A 6,085-nucleotide genomic window follows, 5' to 3' on the forward strand; every position below is an offset into this window, starting at 1 on the left:
CGAAATGTCGGATAAGGTTAGAGACCTGGCTCGAGCTTGATTAAACAACCCTTATGTATTTGCATCGGTACACGGCTCCTGGGTGGTCTTTGGGGACCCTGAATTCTGGGCATAACAGGAGCAGCTGGAGACTCTAGACCCAGAGAGGGAGAGGGGCTGTGTGCTGACGACCAGGGGGCAGGTTTGCAGGGTATACCCTTTGGTTGTTTGATGATGCATGGAGGGGATTGTAACCATGGCAGTGCAACGATATATACGATAGGATGCATGTAAAGCTGATGTTCTGCCATGTAAACTATCATATAATTCACAGTAAAACATTTAAAAATATATATTTAAGAGAGTAAAAAAAACAACTTATAAGGTATAAAATGAAACTGAACAAATTTTGAAAAAAGGAATGGTTTTCAGGGAAATAACAAGGATGATAAATGGAAAAGATTAGCTAGTTTAAAGAATAGTTAGTGGACAATAAAAAGCATAGTACATAGACAATTTAATATAAAAAGGTACTTTTGAAAAATGTATCCTTACTAAGTAATAATGTTCATTGTCTATATCTATTTAGTACACAGCCTTTTAGGTGAGAGTTAAGAAAGAAAGTACACTTCTTTAAATACGTCAGGTCTTGCGCTAAACTTGGCCACCTTCATTCTCAAGGTGAACAAGATATCTTGGACATTATTTGTCACATACTTGCCTTAATGGTGACAGTGTGACCAGCGTGCTCTTGAGTGCAAGTTGTGATGTCCAGAAATCCTGGAGTGCAGGTACGGGAGAATGTTGCCTCTCGCCCCACCGAATTCTCTGCTTTGGTGTAACTTTGATACAGTGATGAAGATATACAAGGGGTCTTCTAAAAGTTCATGGAACAATTCTGTACCTCTTCATTCCATATTTCCATGAGCTTTTTGAAGCACCCCTCCTACATCATTGATAGAATGTGTTCTCTTTGGAGGAGCACAATTATGAATCTATTGCACACAATATCAGTTTTCCATTTGATTGTGATTTTTTGTTGTTAAGCGCTCTCATGTAGACTCTGCCTAGGGTTTCCAAGAATAAGCTGGTGGGTTTGAACTGCCATCCTTGTGGTTAGCAGTCCAGTGCTTATCCTACGGTGTCACACAGTTTGTACTGATATATTTAGAGTGAAAAAAAAAATGTGAATCAGAGCTGACTGTTTCTGTAATATGAAATTTAAATGGAAAGGAGTCTAACTCCAATGAAAACAACATCTTGAAACACACTAAATGGTGATCAGAGACCACCATTCATAAAATTGCATCTCCTCTCTGCAAATAAAAGCAGTGTTTGCTCTTTAAGTTTAAATTGAAAATGGACAACGATAGGCCTTTCCACTGAGGCAGACTCTGGGTCCAGTGAGCAAACCTGTCAGTATGGCAGAGGTATTTCAGGTGAGAATGCTCTGCTCTGCCAAGACTGTCATCATGACAGTCTTTTTTGTAAAGAGCCAAAATTCAGTCTCTCCTTCCACATTCTATGCTGATTTAAACAACAGATGTGGACACACATTGTATTCAGGATTCCTTTCCACATGGCTTCAAGGGTTGAAGAGAGCTATCTGGCTGGAGGGAGAATGCCTTAAATGTTACTGGGACATACATTTGTAAATATAGAAACCCTGCCCAGAGGGTGCTTGGTGGCAAGTGCCTTTGCTGTGTTGTCTTAGCCAAGCACAAAGTGAGATGGTTATGATAGTGTTTCTGCCTGAGAAAGCACACAACCCTCACTGTTGCAGCGGAAGCTGAATACTGTTGTTGTCTTTCAGATTGTTTTCATTGCTTCTATTCTTAGACTATGTTTGCTCTTTTAAATGCTCTTTGAAGCTGCCAAATGCATTCAGCTGAACCAAAGAGTTATCCCCCAGTGTTGTCAGTAGTACAATTGGTCTTGAATTTGTTTTCCGAGTGTGTTTCTTAGGTTCCTTTCTCATAGCCCTTAAAGAAATAGGGTGCTGATTCTGATTAACTCATAAATCATGGGACCTCCAGTTTATCTAACCAGTCGACTTTTTTCTTTTACAAGTTTATTATTTTTTTAATTTATATGTTTTTATTAAAATACACTTGAAAATATATAAGAATAGTAATTTGGGATATTAATTTTCAGGTGTCTTTCAAGTTGTTTAAGGACAATTTCAGGGCTACTACAATTGAAGCGGAGTCCTGATGTGGTGCTCTGGTTAATGTGCTGGACTGCAAGGTCAGTTTGTACTGCAAAGTGTGTGGTTTAAACTCAGCAGCCGTGCCTTAGAAATGCTATGCCTGGTCAGTATGAGTCTGAATTAACTCCAAGGCACTTAACAATAACAACATAATTGAAGCGTTTCTGATCCATAATGACAATGTATAGGGTTTCTGAGCAGCACGGCTGGTGAGCTTAAACTGCCGACCTTGCAGTTCACTGCATTAACCCACAGTTCCACACCAGGATCCACATGAACTATTATAAAACCCCAAATATCATTCCTTACCTCCACTTACTCTAAGGCACACACTCTGTGTGATGATACTGTGAAATAAGACAAGTACCAAAGAGAGACCTCATCTGTCTTACTGCATTTAACCTACCCTGTTTCTCACATGCTTTGAATAAAATTATGTCTAAAGGTCTGTGTCAGTATTGGTTGAAGCAATGTAAGTTTGGTCTATATTCTGGCTCTAGTTAAATTTTCACAGCTCCAACTGTGATTTAGAAAATGATTTTCCTGGCACAAATTTTCTCTCCAGTCAGCTTTTTCATCTGGCCTTAAATTAACTACATGTATCTTAGATCTCTGACTCCTGGGCTTGCTGTACACTGGACTTGACTCCACTGAATCCAACAAGAAAATCATAACACAGTCACAGGTGTGACCTCAGGGAGCAAGGGTCCTGGGGCCAAGGTTCTGCTTATCCTAACATATAGCATGGTGCAGGGTTCTGCTTATCCTAACATATAGCATTATGAGTCCGTGAATGTTGCAAACAGTTAACACACACTAGGATGCTAACTGAAATGTTGATGGTTCAAGTCCAACCAGACACATTTAGGAAGAAAGACTGGATGATTTACTTCTGAAACATGATCCGTTGAAATCTCTATGGAGCACAACTCTACTCTGACACACGTGGGGCCATCTTACGTCAGAATCCCCTAAAAAGCAATGGTGGTGGTGGTGTTTTCCATATCAACTTCAAATATTTAGAGAATCATCATCATCACTAGTGTAATGTTTAAATCAAAAATTATTTTGTAGGCCAGACGCGGAGGGAAGGAGCCACGACCAGCCGCTAAGAGGCCACAGAGCCAGTGAAGACCACACCAGTTGAGCCGCTGCCTCCAACGTCTCTGCCACCACACCCCCATGGCGGCTGCCAAATATTCTCACGAGGATCTGGACACCACCGAAAATGTAGACGAGTCCAATCACGACCCCCAGTTTGAGCCGATAGTGTCCCTTCCTGAACAAGACATTAAAACGCTGGAGGAAGATGAAGAGGAACTTTTAAAAATGCGGGCAAAGTTATACCGTTTTGCCACAGAAAACGATCTCCCTGAGTGGAAGGAGAGAGGCACCGGTGACGTGAAGCTCCTGAGGCATAAGGAGAAGGGGAACATCCGCCTTCTCATGCATAGGGACAAGACACTTAAAATATGCGCCAACCACTACATCACGCCAGGGATGGAGCTAAAGCCGAATGCAGGCAGCGACCGAGCCTGGGTGTGGAACACCCACGCTGACTTCGCAGATGAACGTCCCAAACCAGAGCTGCTGGCCATCCGCTTCCTCAACGCTGAAAATGCACAGAAATTCAAAATAAAGTTTGAGGAGTGCAGGAAAGAGATAGAAGAACGAGAAAAGAAAGGTTCGGGTAAAACTGACAATGCTGGAAAGGTGGCCGAGAAGCTAGAAGCTCTTTCGGTGAAGGAGGAGAATGGGGAGCCTCCTAGGACCAAGGTGGCTGATGGAGGAGACGCCAAGGTGAAGACTGAAGAAAAGCAATAAATGGTCTAATATTATTTTCTTTTCCCTTTTTCTAATTTCTTTTTCTTAATATTTTTTTTTATCCTATCCCTTCTTTTGGATTTATTTTTATTCTGTTTTGTTTACAAGGGACTTTATATAAAGTTGTTCGAGCTCCCAACATCCAGATTTTTTTTTTTCTCTCTCTCTCTCTCAGAGTTTTTGTCCTATTGAAGATGATTTCAGAAAATACATTCCCCAGTCATGAAAATGTACTGTGCTAATTTTCTTTTCCATAGTGGAAACACTTATTTATAATCATCAAAACTAGAATAAAAACTGCATTTGATAATAGTAAAAAAAAAATATATGTTTTTTAAGAAATACTGTTTCACATACTCTGGCATGGCTAATATATCAACTGAGTCCTTGTTGTTGTTGTTGTTAAGTGCCATTGAGTTGGTTCCAATCCATAGAGATCCTTTATAGGGTTTCCTAGGAGTGGCTGGTAGCGTACTAGTTATGAATCAGGCTGCGAACCACAAGGTCAGCAATTCGAAAGTATCAGCTGTTCCATGGGCAACAGACGAGGCGTTCTGCTCCCCTGAAGATTTACAGCCTCAAAAACTCTGTACAGGGTCACTTTGAGTCAGAACTGACTAAACAGCACACAGTCACCAGGAGTGGCTGGTGTATTTGAATTGCTGACTTTGAAGTCCAGCACATTCTCATGCTACTCCACACCAGGAGTCCATCAATTGAAGGGTCATATCTAAATCAGTTCATTGACATAAGCCTAGTTATTTAAGTCAGACTACAAAAAATATATAAATGTACTCTCGCAATACATTCAGAGAATTTTGCTTTCCTTCAGGTTACATATATTTTACCTCCCAGAAAGATACAGACATCTTAACAGGCAGGCCAACTGACAGTGTCTTTTTTTTTTTTTTTTTCACTTAGAAGCTCTTTTTTGGTAAAGCAAAAGTACACTTCAGAGAGAGAAGCAGGTCTGTCTCCATAAGTGGAGAAGACCCTTTGGGGTTGTGATGCAGTAGCTTATAAAGATACGGGGTCTCTTCCTCCAAAAGTGGGCTGATACATATTGATTAAGAGTGCTATGTTGAATATTCATCATTTTTTACTTAAAGGAGCCCAGGCTTCTTGGAAATGGAATGCCTTCTACAGTAGTCAGCTCCAAGCGCTATCTTCATGGGTTGTCTGCCTGCAGCCAGCTGCTTCGATCCAGGTTTCAGGTCCTGATTGCCTTAGTTCAGTCTCCAGGCTAGTCTTCATGGTGGGACTTTTCTTGTTGGACTAGAGATGTCTTCCCTCTTTCTTGATTCCTGTTTTGCTTTTAATAAGTTTTTATTGTAAATTCAGTGATAATTTACATGGGAGAGCATCAGATTTGCATTCATCCTATCGTATTTTGTTTCATTGCAATGATTTCAATCCCCTTCATGCATCATCATTCAACAGCATCTACTTCCAATCCCACTGAGTTTTTTTTTTTTTTTTTCGTACGTACACTGAAACATTCAGGAATATAGCACCATTCAAACAACCAAAGGGTATATCCTGCATGCCTGCCACCCGGCTGCCAGCACACAGCTCCTCTCCCTCCTTGAGTCTAGAGTCCCCAGCTGCTCATCTCTCCCCATTATCATCTCTGCCCTCATCTCTGGCATTGCTGACTCTCTGGATAGGGTCCCACTGACAGTGTACTTCTATGGTAGCCAGCTAGGTAATCCCAGGGCTACAAGGAATGTTTACTAATTGTAATAATAAGAGCAGCCATTTATGGAGCACTTACTATGTGCTGACATTGTGCTAAGTGTTTTCCCTACTTGCATTATTTTATTTAGCTCTCAAAATAAATGGAAGATGTATGTTTTATTGACCTTATTTTACAGATGAGAGAACAGATTTAATGGTACAATTTATGCACATAAATTGTGAGGTTGTATAGTCAGCATTCAAATTCAGATCTGGTTGGCTCTTTTACTTTCTCCTAAACTTGCCAAGAATAACAAAGCTGGCAGTTTATCTTTGGGAGGTCCTTTCTGAGACTCAATCCACCCCCTTGCTGCTTTTTCTTTAATACATATATAT

At 40.6% G+C, this 6,085-nt stretch overlaps 1 pseudogene; it reads left to right on the forward strand.

The window, feature by feature from the left end:
* The first annotated feature begins 3,370 nt into the window (after positions 1-3,370).
* Positions 3,371-4,012, forward strand: LOC102819415 (annotated as a pseudogene).
* The last annotated feature ends 2,073 nt before the right edge of the window (positions 4,013-6,085 follow it).

Source organism: Chrysochloris asiatica, unplaced genomic scaffold (genome assembly GCF_000296735.1).
Source record: "Chrysochloris asiatica unplaced genomic scaffold, ChrAsi1.0 scaffold00119, whole genome shotgun sequence".
NCBI lineage: Eukaryota > Metazoa > Chordata > Mammalia > Afrosoricida > Chrysochloridae > Chrysochloris > Chrysochloris asiatica.